The following is a 14,695-nucleotide window of genomic DNA, read 5'->3' as shown; positions in this document are numbered from 1 at the left end:
GGTACGCAATCATGAGGTCATCGATTCCTTGAAGATCTGATGTGAAGGTAAAATGAGATGAAGAATAGACAGTGACTAATATGCTCACTCGTGACTTCATCCAACACTCGTGTTTCAGTACCAGATACCCTCGGCCCCCAAGGTTACATGGTGCACACGACACTATCCCTACCCTTGTGGGTGGGGCTTAGATTCTATTGGGGAAGGTAGGGAGAAAAAGGGAAATAATATAATAGCATAACTACAATTGTGAAAAGTGCATGGAGGGAACAAACAATGCTGAATACAGACCACAACATTCAGGCAAAGATGTGCATGCTCTGGGAGGGAGGCATTTAAACAGAGACCTAGAGAGTGACAAGAAGCTTACCACTCCTTGATATAGGGGGAGGAGGTGGGGTGGCACGGTTCTCTACAGAGGGGGAAACATTGTGTGCAAAGGTCCTGGGGGAGGAAGGATCTTGGTAAGTTTAAGAAGTGAATGATCCTGGGCCTTATTTAGCACACGTGTCCAGCTAGGTTGTCAGGACATCTAACATCCTGACCTTTTCTGATTCCACTTTCAATCCACACAGCAGAGCAGGAAACTTGCACACTGTGTCTCATTTTATGAACCCTGAACAGCAGGTGTCATATGACCCACCCAAGAATTAATTCTTCATGTCTCTGCCCCTCCTCCCCCTGGAGGAAGCCTCTCTTCTCACCATGTGTATGCAGCTGTGTCACAACCACATTACATCATATGGTACCTGTTGGTCTCCCCACCAGTCTCCCACTGGGTTGGGACTCCCTTGATAATAAGAATGTTTGTTCTCATTTGCATCCCTAGAACAAATTGAATCATAAGAAACTACCATTTTTTTGTTGTTGTTGGCCAAACACGCAGGTAAATGTGAACAATTTCATATGGGCCCACCCCATAGTAAGAGTGATGGCCTCTGGGGAGGGCTCCTGGGTGACCAGAGAACAGAGATGGAGGGGACATTAGTGTAACTTTTCTGCACCTTTGGAATTTTGTGCCATATGCAGGATTTAGCTACATTTAATTTTTACAGCATTTAATGTTTTAAATAGACGATCAGTGTATATCATTGGAATAACTATTTCTAAAGATTGGAGATTCCCATTCTTATCAAGCAGGCAGCAGTGATGTTCTGCTGCAGTTCCACAAAGGCGATTTTCTCTTGCCTGTTTTTATTCACGCAGGAAAAATAATGTATTGTCTCAAATTAGTTTAATTCAGGGGGAAAAAATCAGGCTGAGCAGAGCTTTGTAACTGGAGGGGGAACCCGGAGGCTGAAGAAGCACAGTAAGTAAGCCTCTTAAAATATACTCCAAATGGGGTGGGAATGTCAAGGTCCCTGTTAAAGTGCACCTGACCCCGGCAGGTGTTCCTCAGTAGGGCTGGGGCCCCAGACTCTCAGCAGGTGATCCTGGCGGGACTGTGAAGGGGGTAGACTTGGGGTGCTTCCTCTTTAGGACACCACGGCTCCTGGAGAGCTCAGGTCTCTGGATGAGGAGGTGACATACTGGGCGTCCACATCTCTCTGGGGCTTGGAGCTCGTGTCTACTTGGGAATGGCAGAGGATTCCTGAGTTTGTAGCAGTCAGGCAGCCCTAGCTTGTAACAGGGTTACTAAAACAGATCCCCCTTTTATTTATTAAATTTATTAAATGCCTAATTTTATTTACCCCCTTTTATTTATTAAGTTTATTAAATGCCTAATTTTTTTTAAAAATATTTTATTTATTTATTTGAGAGCAAAAGAGCATGAGCTGGGAGAGGAGCAAAGGGAGAAGGAGAAGCAGACTCCCCGCTGAGGAGGGAGCCTGACTTTGGGCTTGATCCCAGGACCCTGAGATCATGCCCTGAGCCAAAGACAGACGCTTCACCCACTGAGCCCCCCAGGTGCCCCTAAAATACCCAATTTTTTGAGAGCATGAACACTAAACTTTCATACGCCCATGTTGGAAAACTTGAATTGCTACTTCAAGTAGTTAGGTTTATTTAGTTTAAAACAAATGTTAATAGCAAAATATAATAAACAAAAGACCCAAGGACCCCTCTGAATGAAGCACAACGTAATCTCTTTGTCCTAACGTGTTCAACATCCTCTCTTCTGAACAATCCGGCCGACAGCTTCCATCCCCAGCAGCAAGTGGGACCCTCGGCGTGGGGGCACGTTGCCACAATCCTCTTTTCAGAGTAGATGTTAGCATTTTGTAGCAAATATGTTAATGCTGACATCTTTGATTCAGCAATTTTGCTTGAAAGAATCCGTCCCTTGCAATACTTGAATGTGTGGATACGGTGTAGGTATGAACAAGGAGGGTCGTCCTGGCGTTGATGAGGATGGGGTAAAAATCGGAAACAGCCCAGAATGTCTATTTATGACCAGGAAGCTTGCTCAGGAAGTTCGGACACCCCGGTACTCTGGAATCTGATACAGAAGAGGGAAGTAGGAATGTGGTGGGGCGTCAGGATGCCCCGAGGCATTGCTAAGGGAAAGAGCCGTCCTGCCCAGTGGCTCTCCGCAGGGTGATCTTGGCTCCCAGGGGACATGTGACAATGTCTGCAGACAGTTATTGCAACTGAGAGCTGGATGTTACTGGAGTCTCGGGGGTAGAGAGCAGGAATACTGCTAAGTACCCTACGATGCACAGGACGGCCCCCCAGCACTGAGAAATATTTGGCCCCAAATGTCAGTTAGCGCTATCTACATCCACTGCACAATCCCTGATGCCTACTGAATACTCAGTAAATGTTTGTTGAACGAATGACTTATTACTAAAAACAGCATGTGCACACAGGACACTCCCCAAATGGTGAGCAGCGTGAAGAGAGGAACAAGGAATAGGTTTGGGACACTTTTATGTCTTCTTCATTTTTGTGCCATTAGCTTTTTTTAAAAGCCACTTTTATAATCAAAAAGAAAGGAAAGATGGGCAGCCCCGGTGGCTCAGTGGTTTAGCGCCACCCTCAGCCCAGGGTGTGATCCTGGAGGCCCGGGATCGAATCCCGCATCGGGCTCCCTGCGTGGAGCCTGCTTCTCTCTCTGCCTGTGTCTCTCATGAATAAATAAATAAAATTTAAAAAAATAAAAGTAAATAAAAAAATTTTTTAAAAAGAAGGAAAAAAAGGAGGGAAAGAAGGCACAGAGGCAGGGAGTGAGGGAAGAAGAGAGGAGTGACTCCGGTGAGTGATTTCTGTTCTGCCGCTATTCCCGGTCCTATGGTGGGCCAGGCCTAGGCAGGGGGCGGGCTTCACTGACCATCGGGAGGATTAAATTAGTTCCTCCGAGTAGCGCCCTGTGGACAGCGCAGGATGGAGAAAGTGCTCAGTAAATGCCCTCGTCTTCACCATTATGGAGAAGGGACCCCGAATGCCATTTTCATTTCTGTCTGGAATAGTCTCCAGGCCTTTGACTGGTCGCTCAGGTTCAGGGCGGGCCTTGAGTGTCCCCTCCGATGAGCCCAGGAGTGGAGTTTGTGCATGCATATCTCGTGGGCCAGGGGAGCTGTAGGGCCCCCCAGCCGAGGGACGGCCCGGCGTGTGCCCGTCCATCATCCCTCCTGGAGCGGGGCCAGGTGAGAGGAGCCGCAAGCTCCGGCTTTCTCTGGCTCGGCTTTGCCCATCTGCCCCGGGGCTGCGCAGGGTTAATAGAGCATAACTGCATCTGTGAGCGAGCAGAGGACCGCGGCTCCCCCAGCACACCCCAGGCCCAGACACCAGGAGACCCGAACCCACATTTTCCCTGCTCGGAGCACAGATGCTGACCTAGGTCCAGGAACCCCAGTGGCTGGAAAGGCGTTTTTTAACGGAGCAGCGTTGTCCTGGGAGACCAAAAACTTTCTAATCAATGCAAAAGGCAGACAGAGAACAGGGCTCCACAAGAAGCCCATTACCCACTCACCCCCTACATGTAAGCCCTATTTAGCAGCAAATCCTTAAGCCAGCGCTTGTAAAAAGCAGCTTGTTTGGGACTGACCTTCCCATTCATGTAACGTGATATTGCACGCTTGGCCGACCCCGGCAAGCAGCTAAACATATGTCGTCAGCTGGGCGCTGCTGCCCGTCTATTAAGATGGTTCTGGAAGCATATGTGGGAATGGGCCTGCCCTGGAGACCCGGGGGGAAAGGCAGGACACAGGCAATTAGAGGGAGCCCGCCCTGACCCCAGTGCCGGGCTGCAGGAGGAAGTTCAGGGCCGCATCTCATGGGCATGGCAACAATTAAGGTCAACAAATAATCGTGGAAAAGGAAACTTCAGAAAATAAGACCCTGGTTAAATGACCCAGTAAACACCCGGCCCTGCCCCCCACCCCCACCCCGCCCCCCCCCAGCCCACCCCCCGCCCCAGCCTGCCCTGAGCTGGCGCTGCATCTGGGCTTCACGTGGACCTGCGTCTCCCCCTCTTTTTTTGGATAATGACTTCCCTTTGCAATTTCCTGGAGGAAGTTGTTGAAATGATCTTCCAGTGATAAAATAAGCAGGGTGATTCTTAATTTTCAGTCTGAGTCTTTTCTCCCCCTCCCGGTCCAATCTCCTAATTAACTTGGGTCTGCGGCCCCATGCCGAAAGCTCTGGAGTAAGTGCCAAGGGGAGAGGGAGAGCCCAGCTGAGAAGGATTTGTCTTGTCCAGAATGGGATGGGCCCGCCCTGGGCTGTGTGACGATGGGACAGGAGCCATCAGCTGGGATGAGCGTGGTCATTGCTGGGGTCAAGGGCGAGAGACTTCCCACTTCCTCTCTTTGTGCTATTCCAAAGGACAAGAAACGCTACCGCTTACAAAGCACTTTCTAGAAATTCTTGACCTGCACTGTCCAACACGGTAGGCACCAGCCACACGTGACTATTGAGCTCTTGACATGGAGCTTGTGCGACAGGGGAGCTGTATCTTTTCTTACTTTATTTAATTTCAATTAATTTCCATCTAAAAACTGACGATGTATTGGAAGACTCTAAGTATGCTTGGAACTCCTGAGGTGTGTGAATCTGCTTTCTCCACCGTAGATTTGTAAAAATCTATATAGAGATTAAGTATTTTTATCGAAAATGTAGTGCCTGATCTGAGATGTGCGCCGAGTGCAAAAAATACACACGGGATTTTAAGGACGCAGTAAGAGAAAAAAGTAAAACATCCAGCTATATAATTTTATATTATTTATGTAACAGTGTGAATATAGTTAAAGTTACTGAACTAGACACCTAAGTAACTATATAAATAGTTAAGATCGTAAATTTAATGTTATAAGGTTTTTTAACCACAATAAAAGAACAAGTTAATGTCACCGGGTTCTGTTGTTACTTTTTACCAGAAAATGCAGCTTTACATCTGTGCCTCCAAAGATGTTTCTGCTGGATGGCGCTGCATATGCACTATCGCCTTTAACCTGTGGACGGTCTCAGCAAGCAGGTCTGTGGGCAACATCCTCTCCTCTCGGAAGACGCCCCCACACTCCACTTAGGTGGGAGGGAGAGGTAAAGCGGCTCCTATCTACACGCTTTCAACACAAAGATCCGAAGAAGTATTCTGAACCAGAACCTGGAGGTCTGCGATGATAACAGCGTCTCCTGTGCCAAACCCTCCTGCTTCCGTATCTGGGGAGGGACATTTGGAGGCAAGACAGCTTGGCTTTGCGCTCAGGTGCGGTGCCTGCCTGACAGCCGCACACCTGGTGCACAGAACCAGGCTCTGCTTTAGCAGCCCCAAGTCTGGGGCGTCCCCAGCCCCAAATCACTCCTCCCTCCCCTTCTGCACTGAGGCTGTAAAATACGGAGCTCCAGCTTGAAATGAGAAAATTCTTTCCCCCCTAGGTGTCTTCTGCAAAACCATCTATGGATATCTGAAAGGGGGGCTATTTCCCCCTCCTCCAGAACTTCCCAGGCCTCCAGGAGGCAGTTTTATTTTTATTTTATTTTCATTTTTATTTTTATCTTTTATTGGAGTTCAGTTTGCCAACATATAGCATAACACCCAGTGCTCATTCCATCAGGTGCCCCCCTCAGTGCCCATCACCTAGTCACCCCCACCTCCTGCCTACCTCCCTTTCCACCACCCAGAGTTTCCCAGAGTTAGGAGTCTGTCATGTTCTGTCTCCCTTTCTGATATTTCCCACTCATTTTCTCTCCTTTCCCCTTCATTCCCTTTCACTATTTTTTATATTCCCCAAATGAATGAGACCATATAAGGTTTGTCCTTTTCCGATTGACTTACTTTTAATCCTGGATTTAAACCTTTCCCTCACGTCCCTGCCACTTGTACCTCTGTGACCGTCCTCAAGCCTCTTGATCTCTCCAAGGCTCCATTCTTATTTTTTGTTTTTAAAGATTTTATTTATTTATTCATGACAGAGAGAGAGAGAGAGAGAGAGAGAGAGAGAATGAGGCAGAGGGAGAAGCAGGCTCTGGATCCTGGGTCTCCAGGATCACGCCCTGGGCCAAAGGCAGGTGCTAAACCACTGGGCCACCCAGGCTACCCTCCATTCTTAGTCTGTAACATGGGGACAGTGAGAAGAGCTACTTGCATGGGGTGTGAACAAAAAGACAAATCATTTGAGCAACACCTGCCGCACATCGCCCGGCACCGCAACCCGGGCCGCAGCAGCAGCGTGGGGCTGAAGGCCGCTTCCCCGGCTGCCTGGGGTGGAGGCAGAGCTGGCCAGGTCCCGAGGCCGCCGCAGACAAGACCTGTTTGTCAAGCTGCAGGGCAGTGTGCAAATGCCCGTGGCTTGAAAACTGCCCACGCTTGGCCCTCTCAGTTCACTCCAGTTGTCCCAGATCAGCTGTGGGCTGGGAGGAAAGGTGGGGGAGCCAGTGACAGGGACAGCCTCTGCCAGCCGTCTTGACCTGCTCTCCCGACCACGCAGAGGTGGCACCCCGGTAGCCGGACTGGCCCCCCCGCTGCCACATGACATGTCGAGGGCTGGGCTGCTGGGCTTCTGTGTGGCCCAGGGTGAAACCTGGCCCGCCGTGACAGTAACACTCTGTGACAGCTGTCACAACGCTTCCTGGGTCATTGCGCTGTGAAGACTCTGAGCGCGGAGAGTCCACTGGGGATGGGGACAGAAGATGCCGAGGGCACATGGGCATGCTTGATTTCCATATCCATTCGTTTCACTCCTCAAAGGCCCCCACGCACCCTATACTTTGCACCAGGTGGCAGCCGGGGGCTTCGGGGGCTGGCATGGTGAACTAGCCGGGTGGGCTCCCTGCCCTCAAGGCGTGTTCATTCCTCCTGCGAGACACAGTGAACTCACAGACTCAACCAAGATCATTTCGGATCGTGACAAGTGTCCTGGAGGAAACGAGCAGGACAGAGCTGGCGCAGGCCGTGATGCAGGCTAATTTGAACCAGGATGTCCTCCAAGGGCTTTTCAGCGGGCCCTGAAGTGGGAGATCAGAAAAGCAGCCAAGTGAAAAGCCAGCCCTGAAGCCAGGCTGGGAGAAGGAACAGAGTACCAAGAGTCTCCCAGGGAGAGAGCCAACCTGGCTACAAGACCGAGGCGACGGAGGGTCTGGGTTGGGGTTTCTCAGCCCCAGAAAACATTCTAAGAAGCCCTAAGGATTCGGGTGCTCCCACTCTACGTGATCCCCATCCTTATCCGATCAACTATGACACGAATACAAGGAAGTCCAACAAAGTTCTGAAACTGCCCAGGACGGCCATGGCGATACCTTTTGTTTTTGAAATATCACTTATATTTTATTTGCTGCAGGGTTTTTGTTCAGTCTTGGGATGTCTCTACTTTCATGTCGCCCTCAACACGTGTGCCAGGACAGGCGAGGAGCACTACCTACATGGGCACGTGGGTGCTGGCTTCACCCCTAAGACGCACTCCAGCCCAACCACAGTTGGGACAGGCGATGACCCCAAGGGGCTGCGATGTCACCCTTGAGCATGAGACGGGGAGGTGCCAATTCCCATCCCAGACAAGGTGAATAGGGCCTTCCTCCTGGCTAGTCACACGGTCCCCACTGGTGGGAGAGGGGTGGAGCGGTGGCCATGACTGACAATTACTCTGTAGGGCAGTGGCCCCTGTGCCAACTTATTCACAACACCTGTCATCACGCGCTGTCAGCAAAGCACTCCGTTATGATCTAATTTATGCCTCGTGTGTCCTAAGCCAGCACAGACTGTTTGCAAGCCATCACGCGGACTCTGTTGTTGATGAGATGCCTCCCTCCTGACAGATGTTGGGGTCGACCGTTGGGAAGGCCCCTTCAAGCCTCTAGCCCTTCAGCCCGAGAAGGAGGTTGGCAGTGGGTAACTTCTGGAAAGCTGACGGTAGAGCCTCGAAGGGAGAGAGGAAGAGCCTCGAAGGGAAGCTCTCAGGTGTGGGCCGCTCCACCATGCCACGGGTCGCTGTGCGACATCGGAAGCCAACGACAGACACCCTAACAACCCAGAGAGCTCCCAGAACTGCCTTAATTTCTCAGCCATCTGAATATGAATTTCTGCATTGTGCTTAGGGCCAGATTCTCACCACGTCTCAACCTTGCGTGGTGGCTGTAAATAATCCCGCGCTTCCATGCGAGGAGATGTCAGTGCATAATTGATCTTTCGAAGAATGCCAGCTCATGGAACTGTGTGATTTACCTTTGACAGCCTGTGCTCGAATTTGAAATGTAAACTAAGAGACGATACGTCCTCCTGTATACGCACCAGCTCCCACGGATGTTAATGGAGGGAGCGTGTTGGGATAGCGTGCTTGCACAATTCTAAACGAAGCGCAGACTTTTTACGTTCGAATTCATTCTCTTTTCCAAGGAACCAATTTCCCGCTTTACAAAAGGGTGGGAGTTTTTGTTGTTGTCGTCGTTCTTTGTTTCTGGTTCAATGTTGGAGCCAAACGGGCACCAACTAGCTGTCACGTCACGTTCCAAGAGCTGCAAGTAGGTGTGCTCGGCACCTGGAAAAGAATCAACTCGCCCAGTGCCCCAGACGACCATATCCTACGACTCTGGCTGCCCTGACAAATTACTAGAAGTGGAGTGGCTTTAAAACAACACAGATTTATTAAGTTACAGTCCTAGAAGCCAGAAGTCCAAAGCATGTCTCACTGGGCTCTCTATCATCCAGGTGTCGACAGGGCGCTGTGTTCCGTCCGCAGACTCCGGAGAAGAATCCAGCTCCTAGAGGCTTTCTGCGTTCCTTGGAGGGCGGTGCCTTCCTCCAACGTCAAAGCCAACACCACCACCCCCTTTCTGATCATTACTTCATAATCCAATCATGTGACTCGGCTGCCTCTCTCCTCCCCTTCCGGGACACCTGTGTGCACACCGGGCCCACCCAAGCCAATCCAGGAGCATCTCTCTATTTTCAAGTCAGCTGATTAACAACCTGGTTCCCATTGGCAACTTTGACCTCCCTGGGCTGAGTAAAGCGAACACTCCCAGGCCATGGGGAGTAGGACACAGGCATCTCTGGAGGGAGGGACACAGCCCCATATTTTAAATAAGCTGGACCTAACACATCCCCCAAAGAGATGCTAACAAAGGACCGCACATCATCACCAAAAGATTTTTCCATGTTTCACTCTTTTTTCTGGTTATGGAGTCACATTGGTCACATGGTCAGAAAAATAACAGCAATGACTCTCAAATACGGAGCGTGTCCCACAGGCGGGGTGCCGGCCCCAGGGTGTCATCCCCTGCCCTGCTGCACTTGGACGCAGGAGTGCCGTGACCCCACTTGGCAGTCGAGGAGCCTGAGAGCCTCGCCGTGCTGCGTCTCGGACCTGCCCCACAGACGGAGGAGATGACATCCACGGGGGTGAAACCCTGGCTTGGAAAGCAGACCCAGGGGATCCCTGGGTGGCTCAACGGTTTAGCGCCACCTTCCGCTCAGGGCGTGATCTTGGAGTCCCGGGATCGAGTCCCGCGTCGGGCTCGCTGCGTGGAGCCTGCTTCTCCCTCTGCCTGGGTCTCTGCCTCTCTCTCTCTGTGTGTCTCATGAATAAATAAATAAGATCTTAAAAAAAAAAAAAAAAAGAAAGCAGACCCAGCCTGGCTGGCTTGTCACAGGTCCTCCCCGAACAGGCTTGCCTTTGCTTCCCCATTCTCAGCAGAAAGCGGCATGCAGAGCTCCTGTTTCCAATTATCGGTGGACAGTCCCACCACCAAGGCTCTTCTGTATCAGGTTCAGACAGGCTGTAATTTTTGAACAAGACCATTTGCCACGAGTGTCATCAAGAGAAATCAACATAGGGCTGCATTAAGCAGACAAGTCGATTCTTTTATTTCAAAGAATGGTCTTCAAAACGACGCAGAATGCCTTTCAGTGTCCAGAGAGTATTTTCTATCCCAGGCCAGCCAGCTCTTGCTTTCCTTCTCCTTCTCCTCTCTCTTCTTTCTTCTGTCTTTCTCCTTTTTGGTCAATCTGCAGTCACTCTTTAGAAATAAAACCTGTCCTTTGTTGGAGCGCAGGCCGGTTGTAGGGAAAGATGCCGATCTTCTCTGGGCACCAATGTGGCCCTGAACCCCCCTCCAGAAGCACTTGGGGGGCTCAGGGGTATAGCATCTGCCTTTGGCTCAGGGTGTGTTCCCAGGGTCCTGGGATCGAGTCCTGCATCAGGGTCCCCACAGGGAGCCTGCTTCTCCCTCTGCCTATGTCTCTGCCTCTTCCTCTGTGTCTCTCATGAATAAATAATTAAAACAAAAAACTTAAAAAACAAAACAAAACAAGCCAGAAGCCGACTCTGGGCAGAAGGGGAGAGCTGTGAAGGTGCGATTACCTGGCTGGAAGGCCATGTTCACGAGGTCATTGCTCCCTTCTTCACGTGTGAGGATGAAACACCACCTGTCTTGTCACTTGCCACATTTACAAAGGAAATGATCAACTACGGTGTGGACATCTTTTAAAGAGAACGTGAGGCTGTAGATGAAGAAGCTGCAGTGTGAGATATTTCAGAGCCCAGATGTAGAGTCTTTGAGACCTGGTTTACCGGCGGGCTCCACAAGCCGCTCCCCTGGAGGCCTCACGCTTCTCTCCTGTAAAATGGGGACAATCATGGTCCCTGGCTCTGGGGTCTCCAGGAAAATTAAATCAGATGATGAAGAGCTTTGTCCATGGCCAGCACTCAGCCGTGGTTTATATTAATATTCTCACTAGGATTCTCTAGGTTTAAACATAAGCCCCTTTTAATTATCCTTTTTTCTTTCTCAACAGCCCAATTGACTTAGATGCCAAGCACACATCTGTTAGATTTTTGCCGTTTATGCAGACAATTTCAGAAACCGCACTCTGTGATTTAGGAAGTGATGACAATTCATCCAGGAGCTGCAGAATCCAGGAGACTGGTGGACTCCGGTGGAGGGGCTGGGGCCCGGGGCACAGATCTGGTCCATTCAGTTTCGTTCACTGCATTTCTTCTAAGTGTGTGCAAGCGGGGAATCACTGTCCGTCTCTGCCTGGGCAGTCCATTCCGATGCAGATTAATCTGAAGGCAGCTTCTCGCAAGTAAGATCACCCACTGTTTGACCTGGGTGGTGGACCAGGGTGGGTGGACCAGCCCCACCCCCAAGAAGCCTTCCTGCCCAAGTGCTCCAGGCTGCCCAGCACGGTGGCTCCGGCTTCCCTGGACCCAAGGCTAGAACAGGCGATCCAGGGGAGATGGGGCCTCCTCCCCCATGGGGAAAGAAGAATCTGGACTGGGCAGCACAAGAAGTGGAATGCTAAGGCAGATTACTAACTCCATGGCCTCAGAACCAGAGGTGTGCACGCTTCGACCCTGGTTAGTTAATTGTCTCTTGGCTGGAAAAAGTGCTTTCTCTCTACTGAGAGCTCACAAATTGCAAACCCGGAACCTCCAGGTGGGCCTTCCCGCTCCCTCTGCAATCCCACCAAAGAGATTCTGATTGGCCCAGCTTGGGTCAGGTGCCTGCCTCTGGACCAATCAATCAAATGTGTCCAGTCAGGTACTTGCCTCAGAAATAGGGCTGCATTGGACCTGGCTGGGCCTCCAGCCCCGAGGGCATGCCCCGGACAGGCCACACCTGTGACACTAGGGTCTGCTGTGTGGTGCCCTAAGCCTGCACTGGAACCTTCCAGATCTCAGATATCCTGTCCTGTTAGTCCCAGGCCCTTGCAAAGACTCTGAAATTCTATTTTCTTCACACCTGGAGAATAGGCTGGTAATACCACTGCTTGCCATTTTAAGCACCTGCCTTTTGCAGCCCTGGGAAGCAGATGCCCTCATTATAGATGCATATTCTGAAAAGTAAGACTGTGATGTGGTGAGGTGGAGAGACTTGCCCAGCGTCACAAGTCATTTTAGAAACGCCCCCAGGGTCCGAGCACTGGAAGGAGATGCTCCGGTGCTAACTCCTACGGGGGGCAGGGCCAGGTCTGCTGCGTCCCCCTTCCTGCCCCCTGTGTGTGGCATAGCGCTTGCCACGTAGGAGGTGCTCAACAGATCTCTGATGAGTGAATTAATGTGTCAATATTTTCTAGGTAATCTGTGGGGGGCAGGGATGAGCCACAATTTTAAGAATTGCTATTTTTGAGTATCCCCTTTGCCTTTTTTTCCCATGCTTCCCCCAAGCCTCCTCAGCTCTATCAGTGGCAACCCAGCCCATCCAGTGTTTCTTGTAAAAAAAAAAAAAAAAAAAAAAAAAAGGATTATCACTGAATCCTCATTGTCCCTCAGCTGTCACATCCAATCTACCCGCAACCCCTCCAAATGGTCTACTCAAAAAGACATTTCCACTGCTCCTCTGCCTAGTTCCAGCCGCATCGCCTCTTGCCTGCAGTAACACTCACCTCCAAACTGGTCTTTCTGCTTCCATGCTCGTCCCCTCGATTAGGTGCAATCAGGTGTGACCGCAAATAATAGAAATCTCCGAATAATAGAAGCCTGTACGGCCTACAAGGCCATTTTTGCCTTTCCAGAGGAAAGCAATCTGGGACAAATAGGGTGGCTTTGTGGTGGTCACCAGGAGCCCAGGTCTCTTCTAATTGGCCAGCCGTCCTCTGCTCGTGAGTTAACACTTCTTGGCCCCAAAGTGTTGCCTGAACTCCAGTCATTGCCAACAGGAAGAGAGAAGGAGAGGTAAAGGGCATGATCGCCCTGTTTAAGGACAGTTCTCGGAGGCCATGCCATGCTCCCACCTACATCCCATTGGCCAGAACTCAGAATTGGGGCTTGGGAAATGTGGTCTGGATTGCTGGTGGCCGTGTGTGCCAGGTCGAACCTCAGTGCTTGCTTCCTAACAAGAAGGGATAATACCTATTGGAGAAATCTCTCTGCCGCACAGTCCCACAGGCCAAGCTCCATGAGCCGCTCAACTGATGAGTAAGATCACATCACACCTGCACACACACACACACACACACACATGCACACACACCTGTTGAAAAGCCACCAACATCTGCTTCCCAATGCACTGAAAGCAGACTCCAAATCTCTTCTCGTGGCCCAAAGGCTACACCGTGGCCTCACTCTTCCCTTGCCAGTCCTTTCTCCCCTTTTGGTTCCCCCGAGCCCACTTTCTGTGCCCCGGGTGGCCCAAGGCCATCAGAGTCCCAGGTTTTCTGCACTTGCCATTCTGTTTCCTGCAGGAACTCTTTCTTCTAAGCATTGCAGCTCTTTCTCCCCTTATCCTCAGCAGGTACATATCGGGTCAGATATTGGCTTCAATCCCAACGGTTGAACTTGCAGTGGCCACAGCTCCCCCCACAACACCCCTCACCCCGAGTCTTGCGGCATCGGCCTGTTTGCTGCTACATCACCATCTGAAATGACCTTACACACCTGTTCCCATCTCCCTTCCACGCCCTGCACCCCATGAAAGCTCTACAAGGACGGAGAGCTTGTCTGTGGTGCTCATCCCGGGACCCTCTGTGCCAGTGTGCTTCATGGCTCACGGCAGGTGTTCAATCGACGTTGTTTGAGTCAATACTGCAGGGCAGGTCCTGTGGGTACATCTCCCACCCTCCCCCACTTTCCTGAGAGAGCGGTTCTGACCTCAGCCTACGGTAGCCATGTGAGGATGGTGGGGCTGTCCATCAGCGTTGACTGATACCAAGTCCCAGGACCCACATCTGACCAGGAGTGGCCCTCCCTGACTTAGACACAGGCCAAGGAGGGCCTATCGTGCGAGCCGGCCAGTCAAAGTGGTTTCCTCATTTCCTCCATGCTTCCCTTTGGAGCTGAAGGAAAAAGAGAAAGTGTCTTTGCCTTGAGCATCATGGTGCTGGAGGGAGGTAAAATGAGGACCCCCTTAGCAACATGTCCCACGTGTGCAGGACAAGTCTGCCCACGGTGGGGAAGGCGGGAGGTGGAACGGATCAGAGCCTGCCACCCCAAAATAGGTCACGTTGGCGCACTGATTACTTTGAGCTGATGGCAACTGGAAAAGAAGAGAAGTAAGATGGGCCCTTTGACCACCTCCTTTCCACCTGGGAGCAGCCATAAGTGTTCATGAAGAAGATTCCGTCCCTGTACCAGCAAGAGGAGAGCATCCTTATCACCGGAGACAAGGAATCGGCACAGAGATTAATCCTTACAAACAAGCCTACCAGAGCAACCCTGTCTTTCATCAGTTTCCCCCTGTGTGTTTCTTTGTCACTTTCCCACCATTTCCTGCCCCGACACCAACCTCCTTTTCCCTTTGTCTTGACTCATCTCCACAACTGAATGTTCTTCGTTAACATGAGATACAACCTCTCAGACATAACTGCTTTTTTAGGGGT

At 50.9% G+C, this 14,695-nt stretch overlaps 1 long non-coding RNA gene across 1 annotated transcript; it reads left to right on the top strand.

Moving 5' to 3' along the window:
- Nucleotides 1–759: 759 nt before the first annotated feature.
- LOC144298872 (uncharacterized) lies at nucleotides 760–14,687 on the top strand. Its single transcript, XR_013365745.1, has 4 exons — nucleotides 760–886; nucleotides 1,234–1,309; nucleotides 5,319–5,647; nucleotides 11,171–14,687. It is a non-coding gene; the product is annotated as an uncharacterized LOC144298872 (long non-coding RNA).
- The last annotated feature ends 8 nt before the right edge of the window (nucleotides 14,688–14,695 follow it).

The sequence above is a fragment of the Canis aureus genome, chromosome 26 (genome assembly GCF_053574225.1).
Source record: "Canis aureus isolate CA01 chromosome 26, VMU_Caureus_v.1.0, whole genome shotgun sequence".
NCBI lineage: Eukaryota > Metazoa > Chordata > Mammalia > Carnivora > Canidae > Canis > Canis aureus.
The sequence above is the reverse complement of the archived record's forward strand: the minus strand, read 5'-3'. Positions and strand labels throughout refer to the sequence as shown.